General features: G+C 48.4%; 1 long non-coding RNA gene across 1 annotated transcript; it reads left to right on the top strand.

The window, feature by feature from the left end:
• Positions 1 to 1,433: 1,433 nt before the first annotated feature.
• Positions 1,434 to 2,868, top strand: LOC131382078 (uncharacterized). Its single transcript, XR_009211249.1, has 2 exons — positions 1,434 to 1,496; positions 2,590 to 2,868. It is a non-coding gene; the product is annotated as an uncharacterized LOC131382078 (long non-coding RNA).
• Positions 2,869 to 11,592: the final 8,724 nt, after the last annotated feature.

Below are 11,592 nucleotides of genomic sequence, written 5' to 3'. Positions count from 1 at the left end.
CAGTCAAATTTTGCTCTTTATTTTTATTTACTTATTTTTTTTTTTTCTTGAGATAGGGTCTCGCTCTGTTGCCCAGGCTGGAGTGAAGCAGTGTGATCATAGTTCACTGCAGCCTTCACCTCCTGGGCTCAAGTGAGGCCCCACTGCAGCCTCTTGAGTACTTGGGACTACAGGTGTGCATCACCACACTCAGGTAATTTAAATTTTTTGTGGAGATAGGGTCTTGCTGTGTTGCCCAGGTTGGTCTTGAACTCCTGGGCCCAAGTCATCCTTCCGCCTTAGTCTCTCAAAGTATTGGGATTACAGTCATGATCTACTGCATCCAGCTGAACTGTACTTTTTATAGTTTTATCCTCAAAACAGTACTTCCAGTATCCCTGACATAAATATAACCTCGAGCAGGCTTTTTCAAATTGCATACAATCCCCACCTTTTCCATCCTAGCCACAGTTATTTTTATGATTATCATCTTGTATTTCTCACACTGTTTTCACATGAGAAACTTAAAATTCCCTCTTATGAATCCATCCAATTTCATGAATTCTTCTGGCAGTCCTATGGAAGAGATACAAGGCTTTGATAATGTAACATTCCAAATATTATAGTATCTAGTGACCCAGTGTGATTCACTCAAACAGTAGAGGAAACAAGCCCTTATAAAGTTAACATTTGCTGTTTGTTTCCATGGTTCTCAAAGCTTGAGTCAGGTACCACTGTAGGGGCTGTAGAATGAAGGCCCAGTGGAAGGAAGCATTACCCATTGAAACAAGGGTGAATCTTCCTCTTTCAGGCTTCATTTAGTTTCCACTGAATACCCTTATTTTGCACATGTCAACAAAAAAAAAATATTTCTATTATGGGCCGGGCGCGGTGGCTCATGCCTGTAATCCTAGTACTTCAGAAGGCCGAGGCGGGAGGATCACTTGAGTTCAGGAGTTCGAGACCAGCCCAGCCACCATGGTGAAACCCTATCTCCACTAAAAAAACAAAAATTAACTGGGCTTGGTGGTGCATGCCTGTAGTCCCAGCTACGTGGGAGGCTGAGGCAGGAGAATAGTTTAAACCTGGGATGGGGAGGTTGCAGTGAGCCAAGATTGTGCCACTGCACTCCAGCCTGGGCAACAGAGTAAAACTTCATCTCAGAAAAAAAAAAAAAAAAAAAAAAAGAAAGGAAAAACGAAAACATTTCTGTTATGGTTATAGTCAAGGTGTTTTGGGTTTTATTCTCTGTTTTTCTCACTTCCCATGTTTCTGTTTGCCTAAGTAGCCTTTGTTACTGATTATACTTTCTAGTCTGGATTTTAAGAATTAATTTCTACATCCAGCAATTTCAGAATAATTTGTGCAACTCTGCCCTAATTTTTTCTTCTCCCTGCTTTATCCCTCTTTGCTGTGTTTTCTTCTCCTAGCTGATGTTGCTGTTGAAGTGTTCTGATGAACAGTTGGAGAGTAATGTGTCGTCACCACCTCCTTATGAACTCCCATCGTCATCGAGGGTGAGCATATCTTGATACCCGAGCCAGAGCAGTTGTCCTCTGTGAGCCAGGAGTCCTCAGGGACTGTGGTTCTCTCCACGGCTGCACCCCTGACTTGTTGTGTGAGCTTGGTGTGCCATTTAGCCTGTTGTGTCTTTTTATCTCTGCTCTGAACTATATTTGTCCCCCATCAATCTAGAAAACAATTCCCAAAGAATTATGACATCTTTGTCCTCGCAGAGGGTTCATGAGGGTTTAGGAAACACTATGTTAGCAGACGTATTCTCTGGCCCTAGTTCCTTGTGTCGTTGGTACTCACACCTCTCACATGAGAGGGGATCGACTCTCACAGCTCCTGCGTATGTGTGTGTATGGGTATATTTGTCTGTGTGTATGTGTATGTGTATATGTGCATGTGTGTGTGTGTGTGTGCATGTGTGTATGTGCATGTGTATGTGTGTGCATGTATGTATGTGTGTGTATGTGTGCGTGTGTGTGTGTATGTGTTCGTGTGTGTGTGTGTGTTTAAAAACACAGGCTGAAAATGAAATGCATCCAACAGCAAGTAGACATTTGCTCAAGACCCCTTCTTTGTCATCACACTCCTCTCTGCAAAAATAGAGCCACTGGCCAGTACCCCTATTTAAGACACCTTTATAGTGAATGAACTCTACACTAGCCTCACATTTTTACCAGAAATATAAGTAACTCATTAATAAATACCCCAGATGTGTTCAATTTTCTTTCTTTTATTTTTACCGTATACCCTACAGACACAGTGTTAACAATTTTCTTATTCCTCAAGCACCTACCTGATTCTTTGCCATCCCAAACAATTAAATATTTTTATATCAACATTTGCCTTTCTTGCTCTCTTTTTAAAACTTAATACCCCGAACCCCCTTTAAAACCCTCTGTGCCTTAGTCTTGCCACACAGACCAGAAAAGCGCCAGGTTCAGAGACTGTGCAGGATGGGAACAAAGCTGTCTGCTGAACCATCTGCCTTTTCTTAGCTGTAGAAAAAGAGAGGATTTACAGGTTTAGAAGGAGATTATTTTTCACAGCTTCCAGGCTACTAATATTCTATCCTTGTTTGCAAAATTCCTCCCACAGGTTGAGCAAGTCACTGTGACCTCTACAGAGAAGAAATGCCCCTGAGATGCACTCTCATTTGGAAAGATTCTAAAACATACGGTTTGGAACTTCCGGGTTTGCCCCAGCCATGTGCAGTCCTGTGTTTGTGCTTCTCTCCTCCGTGCTAGGAACCTCCACCTTGACTCCCTATTTCTAGCAAACAGAAGGACGGCTGCTGCCTTCCATGAAAGGCATTCTATATCAGAGAGGGGCACGGAGGAAAGGGAATAAAACAAAAGTGAAGTCAATTTGCATTCAGATGTTGGCATTAAGTATTAATAGGGCTTGGGGTGAGGGTAGTTTCTCTTTTATTCATGCTCAGGTTGCCATGGCTGTCCGGGTTTCCAGGGATGGCAGAGGGGGATGGTGAAAAGGAGGAAAGGGCTACTGAGCCTTCGTGGAGCAGTTCAAGGTCAGAGCCTCAGTCTGTGCCCTGACACTGGCCCAGATGGCCGAGAGCGAGTTCAAGGAACTGAAAGATGCAGAAGTTTCCAGTACAACCAGAGAACATCTGATTGGCTTCTCTTTAACTGATAGACACCCTTGTGTTTTAAAAGCAATACCCTGGCCAGGCATGGTGGCTCATGCCAGTAATCCTAGCACTTTGGGAGGCTGAGGTGGGAGGATCACTTAAGGCCAGGAGTTTGAGACCAGCCTGGGCAACATGTGAGACCCCCATCTCTAAAAATAATAACTAACAAACAAAAAATTAAAAAAAAACAGCAATAACACAAGCTTAGTCTCAAGAGGGAATATCAGCAGAGAGACAGGAAAGTGAAGAGTGGTACCATAGGATGGCCCAAGTTCAGATACCCTTTGAAGGCAGGGCTGGAGACTGTTCGATTGGGAATGGGAGAGGCCCTGTCCTCAGCCTGTGGAGCCACCGGCCCCTGTGCTTTCTTGTTCTAATTCACAGAACCAGGAAAGAGGAGAGGGTGGGATGGGAAGGGCTGGCACCCCTGCTGCATCCACCTCTAGCCTTTGGAAGGCGATCAGGAAGCTGTGCTGATGGTACTGGACAGGGGCAGCTGCTGACTGAGGAAGCGATGGCTCTGTGCCCAAGGTGGGCTTTGTGACCAGGGGAAGTCCTTTCCAGAGGAAGCGCTTGAAGCCAAGTATCCTGTAAGGGGAGGATTCTGTGTCTTCTTTTTCTTTTCTTTTTCAAGAAAGCCTCTAGACTCGCACCACCCGAGTGACTGTTTGTTTAGCGCTCTTGCAAGGCTGGCTCTCGTCACCCATGTCTGAGCCTGTCCCTGCATTATCCTCTTCCAGGGAAGCCTGGAAATTTCCATCACTCCTCTCTAATGCAACCCTACTCTGCCCCAGCTAGACTGCCCTGGGAATGTGTTAGCTTGACAGCAGAGAGCAGTCATTCTCATTCTTGACGGCTCACTTGAAGCACCTGGACGGATTTTAAAAGTTCAGTTGCCCAGATGATACATGGCGCAGTAAAATCAGAATCTCTAGGGGTGGATCCCGGGCCGGGTAGTTTTTAGAACTCCCCAGGGTGATTCCGATGGCTGCCAAGCTTGAGGGTCAGCATGGGGCTTCTGAGTGCATCCAGATTGCCTGGACTCGATTCTCATCTCTGCCACTGGTACTAGTCTTGGCCCAGTTATTTTCCACTGTCTGCCACAGTTTCCTCATCTGTAAAATGCAAATCATAACGGTACCAATAGCATATAGCATTAGTATGAGGATTAAATAAGTTAATATGTGCTACGGGCTTGGAAAGTGGCTGGCACAGTCAGTGCTCTAAGTGTTTGCCGTGTGCGATGCCAGGGAGCGCATCTTAACAGGGACCTGGGCGAGAGGAACAGGCAGGGGATGGAACCTGAGGCTGTGTCTCACGAGCAGAAGTGTAAAGACCTGCAGGTGTACTTCTCCTGGAAAGGAGGAGGCTTTGTTGAGATAGGATGGTCATCTTCAGATTCCTAGCAGATGGGAAAGAAATGACGCTTGTTCTGCAAGACTGTGGAGGAAAGAACAAGGATTCAGTAGCGAAAAGTTTCCAGCAGAGCCATTCATTCACTTTGCGGTGAGATGGACAGTGTCATGAGGAGTGAGTTCCCAGGCTCTGGGGTATTCTAACAGCAGTGGGTCAGTTTTTGGTGGAAAGGTTATAGGAGGAATCAGAATGGAACTGAAGGACTTTCAAGGCCTTTTCTAGCCCATGCCTTGCATGTACTGAGCAGTGCTAAATGTTAGTTGCTATGAAATGCTGTCCTGAAGTGGGCAAGGCCTGGCAGGGGATGGTGGTGGAGGCCATCACTGAGTCTAAAACTGTGTCCAAGAGAGTACTAGGCTGAGCATGGAGGCTCAAGCCTGTAATCCCAGCAATTTGGGAGGCTGAGGTGGGAGGATTGCTTGAGCCCAGGAGTTTGAGATCGCTTGGGCAACACAGTGACAGCCCATCTCTACAAAAAATAAAAAAAAAATTACCCAGGTTTAGCAGGGAGCAACCATAGCCCCGGCAACTTGGGAGGCTGAGGGTGGAGGATGCCTTGAACCCAGAAGTTGAAGGCTGTAGTGAGCCATGATTGCACCACTGCACTGCAGCCTAGACAACAGAGCAAGTCCTTGTCTCAAAAAAAAAAAAAAGGTCAAATAAGGTGGAGTCAAACCTGTTCTCAAGTTGAGGGGTGAACACAGGGCTGGGGTTGGAGCCTGGCCTGTGCAAAAATTGGAGAGGAGCCAGTTAAGACGCCTGCCTAGGCCGGGCATGGTGGCTCACACCTGTAATCCCAGCACTTTGGGAGGCTGAGGTGGGCGGATCACGAGGTCAGGAGATCGAGACCATCCTGGCTAAAACGGTGAAACCACATCTCTACTAAAAATACAAAAAATTAGGTGGGCATGGTGGCAGGCGCCTATAGTCCCAGCTACTCAGGAAGCAGAAGCAGGAGAATGGCGTGAACCTGGAAAGCAGTTTGCAGTGTGCCAAGATAACACCACTGCACTCCAGCCTGGGCGAAAGAGCGAGACTGTCTCAAAACAAAAGATACCTGCCTGGGGTGAGTGCCGGGCTTGCTGCTGTGAGGAGGCATTGAGATACCCACAGAGTCTCTACTGTTAAATTTGTCTGGAATATGGTGGGTTCTTGGTCTCACTGACTTCAAGAAACGAAGCCAAGGACGGTTGTGGTGGAGTGTTACAGTTCTAAAGACAGCATGTCCAGAGTTTCTTCCTTTTGGTGGGTACATGGTTTTGTTGGCTCATGAGTAAACTGCAAACCTTTAGCAGTGAGTGTTACGGCTCTTAAAATGGCACACCTGGAGCTGTTCATTACTCCTGGTGTGCTTGTGGTTTTGCTGGCTTTAGGAGTGAAGCTGCTAAACCTTCATAGTGAGCTTTACAACTCATAAAAAGCAGTATAGACCCAAAATGCAAAAGAATAACACTTCAGAAGTGCAAAACAGGACTCGAGTAGGTTGCCGCTATTGGGTCGGGCAGCCTGCTTTTATTCTCTTATCTGGCCCCACCCACGTCCTGCTGATTGGTAGAGCCGAGTGGTCTGTTCTGACAGGGCGCTGATTGGTGCGTTTACCATCCTTGAGCTAGACATAAAAGTTCTCCACGTCCCCATCAGATCAGTTAGATACACAGTATGCACACAAAGGTTCTCCAAGGCCCCACCGGAGCAGCTAGATACAGAGTGTCAATTGGTGCATTCACAGACCCCGAGCTAGACACAGGCTGCTGATTGGTGTGTCTGCAAACCTTGAGCTAGATGCAGAGTGCCGATTGGTGTATTTACAATCCTTGAGCTAGACGTAAAGGTTCTCCAAGGCCCCACCAGAGCAGCTAGATACAGAACGTCGATTGGTGCATTCATAAACCCTGAGCTAGACACAGGGTGCTGATTGGTGTATTTACAATCCCTGAGCTAGACATAAAGCTTCTCCACATTTCCACCAGACTCAGGAGCTCAGCTGGCTTCACCCAGTGAATCCTGCGCCGGGGCTGCAGGTGGAGCTGCCTGCCAGTCCTGCGCTGTGCGCTCGCACTCCTCAGCCCTTGCGTGGCCGATGGGACTGGGCGCCGTGGAGCAGGGGATGGCTCTCGTCGGGGAGGCTCCGGCTGCACAGGAGCCTATGGAGGGAGTGGGAGGCTCAGGCATGGCGGGCTGCAGGTCCCGAGCCCTGCCCCGTGGGAACGCAGCCAAGGCCCGGTAAGAAATCGAGCACAGCGCCGGTGGGCTGGCACTGCTGGGGGACCCAGTACACCCTCCGCAGCCGCTGGCGCAGGTGCTAAGCTCCTTATTGCCTGGGGCCAGCAGGGCCTGCCGGCTGCTCTGAGTGAGGGGCCCGCCAAGCCCACGCCCACCCGGAACTCCAGCTGGCCCGCAAGCGCCGCGGGCAGCCCCGGTTCCTGCTCGCGCCTCCCCCTCCACACCTCCTTGCAAGCTGAGGGAGCCGGCTCCCGCCTTGGCCAGCCCAGAAAGGGGCTCCCACAGTGCAGTGGTGGGCTGAAGGGCTCCTCAAGTGCCGCCAAAGTGAGAGCCCAGGCAGAGGAGGCGCTGAGAGCAAGTGAGGGCTGTGAGGACTAGCCAGCATGCTGTCACCTCTCATTAGTTCTGGACACAGGATAGATGGCTGGGCTGGCTTTGTTTAAGGCATAGGGTCAAAGAAGACACTTTCTAAATCCGAAGAGCTCAGCCGTAGCAGGACATCCGTGCGCTGTACCGCGCCCTGTGCGTTCTTCACTCCCTCTGGCTTCCCTCTCTGTGCAGATTCCTAGCATTTTGCCTACCCTGGGGGAATTCTACCAAGCCTGTTTCACTTGACTTTTCCTTTTGGGGTGGGGCAGACAGCACTAGTTGTGACACTATGATATTTCACTAAAAATCAAGCCACATTTCCCTTTTACTAAGTCAGCCCCGCTCTCACCCTCTAGTGTTTGCCCAGCACATGCTCAGCCACATCCCTTGTGTGAGCTTGGTGGGTGGCTTCCGCACGGCACCTGGTCCTCATTCTGCCCCACCCCTGCTACCCTCGTCTGCAGGGCTTCAGTATTGTGATCCTTGGTCCTCCTTCTCCCTGGCTGACCTGACCCCCTCAACCCCAGTGACCCCCTTCCCTCAGCATCTCTGCCACTCTGCATAGCCACACCCTGTAGGAGGCTCCACCCTCAGGATGGCTATCTCTCAAATGCCTCTGTAGCCACCACCCCTGTCCTTCCGTGGGTCCCACTCACTCGTTCCTGCTAAGCCTCTTCTTCGCCTTTTTCATGGCCCCTGGAGCCCCTCCTTGTGTTTGGCATTGTGGACCCGTCCTGGTTGCATCGTTCCCTCCCTCCCTCCCTTCGTGGTGAAATGATTTGGGAAAGTTCTCAGAAGCACCTCCCTTTTCTTACTCTCTTGACCTTCCCCTGTGTCTCCCTGGGCAATCCTTTCATCTACTCCTGATCCCAAAGTGCTGAATTCCACTGAAGAGATTTGTGCCCCAAAAGTAATTGGACGCCCTGCCCAGTCCTGCTGGGGACGCTCCCAGTGCCTTCAGGCATGGTCCTCTGAGTCCGTTTTTAGCTCCCTATCAGATTCCCAGGACAGCTGCTCCAAATCTTTTCCACTCTCCTCCAGCCCTAGCTGACCCTGCTCGTTCCCCGCTCCAGAACAGACCTCTTCACCGCATTGGCTAAGCAAACCACCCCTCCCCACTACGGAGATTGCTGACTTTTTTTTTTTTTTTTTAACGGGGATAATTTCTCATTCTCTTTTTCTTTCATTTTGTTTTGGGGGAGAAATGTTCCTTATTCTTTCTAAGGCTAAAGCTCCCACCCTCGCTGCTAACCTTGTTCTTTATTTATTTATTTATTTATTTTTATTTTTGAGACAGGGTCTCACTGTCACCCAGGCTGGAGTGAAGTGGTGCGATCATAGTTCACTGCAGCCTTGACCTCCCAGGCTCAAATGATCCTCCTGCCCCAGCCTCCTGAGTAGCTGGGACTACAGGCGTGAGCCACTGTGCCTGGTCTCTCTTCTTTCTCTGCGATCCTGGTCAGCTGTCACTTCTCATCTTAAACTTCCTTTTCCTCTGAGCCCTGAATCTTGAGACTTTCTCTAGTTTCCTTCATCTTACAAAACAACCAGCAGCAAAGCTCTTATCTTGTTTTCCTCCTGCCTCCCTCCTTTTTCTGTCATCTTCCTCATTTTCTCAACCCCTTACCATCTGAGTTCCCCTGTCCCCAAGAACTAGCCACACGGAGCTAATGTCCCTAAACTATGCCTTGCCATCTCCCCCTCCCTGGGAGGCAGCCAGTGAGGTGGAAAAAGTCCTGGCATTGGAGTCAGCCTTGCAGGGGTTCACATCTGGGCTTTGCCCCATATACGTTATATAATCCTGACCCTCATTTGATACATTTTTAATCTTTCCGAAGTCCGGTTCCCTCCTCTGAAAAATGGAAGCAGTGATACCTAATTTATTTGGTTGTTGTGAGTATAAATGAATTTATACTTCTAAAGTGTCCAACATATAGTTGGTGTAAAATTTTAAAAAATGATTCCCATTTATCCCTTGCTTTAGCTAATGCTGATTCCTTCATGCGGTATGCCTTTGCCTTCTTCCACGTACCTGTTGGATTTCCACCCGCCTCTCAAGAACTAGGTACTTCCTTCCCTTTTCACCTGTTGGGCCCAAGTCCTTGAAGTTATTTTTCCCTCTGAACCTTGTTTCTCTATTACAGCAGGTTCTGTGGTCTGCCTTGTATCAGGATCGCTGGTACATGTTTGTCTGGCCGTGCGTACAATCAGGAGCCTCCGGGGGCAGCGATATTGAACTCACCTTTGCATCCTTCTGGAGTACCTTTGGAGAGTCTTGCATATAACCGTTCCTCAGTGACAGTTACATTTAAAAGAATTGCTTGCTGTGAGTATATCTTAATAACTTGAAAAACAATTCTAGCTGATTTGGTTCCCACACATGAATATACTTCCAAATCTAGTAGAGTTTACAATGAAATAGAGATTTACAATGTAAAGATCTTGTAATGAACATCCTCAGGTCTAGCCAGATTTTGGGAGGTCCTCATGCTACCTTGTGGACATTATTTGTCTTCAGGTTACTAAGGTCCTATGTAGGCAAGTAGTTAAGACATTCCCTGCCTGGTGGAATTGATCACATTTCTCATGTGTTAAAGGAAATGGCCAGGCTAGCGGATATCTAAGATTCCTTCCAACCTGAACAAACTATGACTCAGTGATCATGTTTGGAGTGTGATGTAATGAAGATACTCATTTGTAAAAGTGACCAAAGATGCTTCTCATGTTTGTCCTGTAATGAAAGTTCAAAAAGAAGGGTTAGGGCTAAGGTTAGGCTTGGGGGCTGTTTTCTCAAGTGCATTACTTAATTCATTTTTTTCATGCCATAAATACTGAGCACGGACTGTGTGTGCCTGGTTTGGTGTTGGGCACTGGGAACAAGACAAGTCAAGCTCAGTCTCAGCATAACCCAGTTGGCATCTGGCACACTCTTCTTGGGAAATAGAGACAGATGCACGGAGGTGGGACGTGGGCTGGGTGGCTGCCTGGGCTTAGTGGCCGCTGTCAGAGAGGACAGTCCGGAGGGACAGTCTTCAGCAGTAGTAGCACCTGCCCCTCCTGGCAGGACCCTCCACATGGTTACTCGGGTCATGAGTCCCTGGGCTTGTCACATTATCCAGAGGCCGGCTGAAATGCCTTCTGCTATACACACCACGCTTCCCTCAATTCATCTTTCAATCTGGAGGATTTACAAAGATTTATACCATTAAGAGCAAGATCTCAACAACATGCCGTATGGGGAAAACCTGTTTTGCTTCTGTCCTTACAGGTATTAGTCTGTAAGCTCTTCTGGGCAGGGACCCATTTTCTGTGTCACGGTTCTCTGTGCAAAGCTTTATTCCTTCTAAGGGCCAGGGTTTCAGATGTTTGGGTCTATTCCTCTATCCAGGGTTAACATTGAGGAACATTGACCAATGGTAATTTACATTTTATATTGGGGCACGTGGGTCTGAATCCTATCTTACATCCCCTAAGAAAACCTAAAGACAGGAGGAGGTGAGGACGCCAGTTTTTCTTAGTGTTGAGCCTGCATCTTGCTGAGGAGCAGCTGGGCTGAGATGCGCTCATCTTCCTCACAGCCTGGAGGCCATGGTTTTTGATCTCCAGGGGTCTGGAGGCAAGAATGGAGGACAGATGAGAGGGGTGGTGGCCTCTTCTGTGTGTTCCCTGCACCTGGCCACAAATCAGATGGGCATGTGTCGTGGGTGAACTGCTGTCAAGGACAGGGAAGTCACAGCACTGCCATCTGGGCTGTGGCAGGGAAGGGATACATGGAATCTTTCCCAGTTCTTCTTGGTGATTTTGCAGGAGCTTATGAATCCCTTTTCTTCTCTCCTACTGGCCGTCTCCCTCTATAGTGGACCACCTGTCAGAAGCCCGTGTGAAGAGACCTAGATTCACCGCTGTGTCCACATAGACAAAGCAGAGGGGAGGGGAAGGTAGAGAATGGGGAAAGGGCGGTGGTCCTAATGCTTTCTCTAAGTGGGTCAGGAGCAGGAGAGAGAGGAGGGCAGGTAGAGTGTTCAATTGCACTTGGCCTTGTAAGCTTTCAAAGGCAGTTTCCTGGCTCTGGAACAGGCAGGTCCCAAATGAAGGAATCTTGAAGTCCCCAGCCTATAATCCCATCTCTTTGCCTCATCAAAAAGTTATCATGCTCCCAAGTAGATCTTTGCTGTTTGTAGCAGACTTGGCTAAACAGACATCTGAGGTTGAATGTATGTTTGAAGTCTAAGTAATACTGGCTAACATTTGGGCAGTTCGACAGCTTAGGGGGCTATTGGCTCTTTTTTTTTTTTTTTTTTTTTTTTTTGAGACAGGGTCTGACTCTGTTGGCCAGGCTGGAGTGCAGTGGTGAGATATCACAGCTTTACAACCCTGACCTCCTGGGCTCAAGCAGTCCTCCTAACTCAGCCTCCAGAGTAGCTGTGACTACAGGCACATGG

Source organism: Hylobates moloch, unplaced genomic scaffold (genome assembly GCF_009828535.3).
Source record: "Hylobates moloch isolate HMO894 unplaced genomic scaffold, HMol_V3 SCAFFOLD_20, whole genome shotgun sequence".
Classification (NCBI taxonomy): domain Eukaryota; kingdom Metazoa; phylum Chordata; class Mammalia; order Primates; family Hylobatidae; genus Hylobates; species Hylobates moloch.
This window is presented reverse-complemented; position numbering and strand designations above follow the sequence as displayed.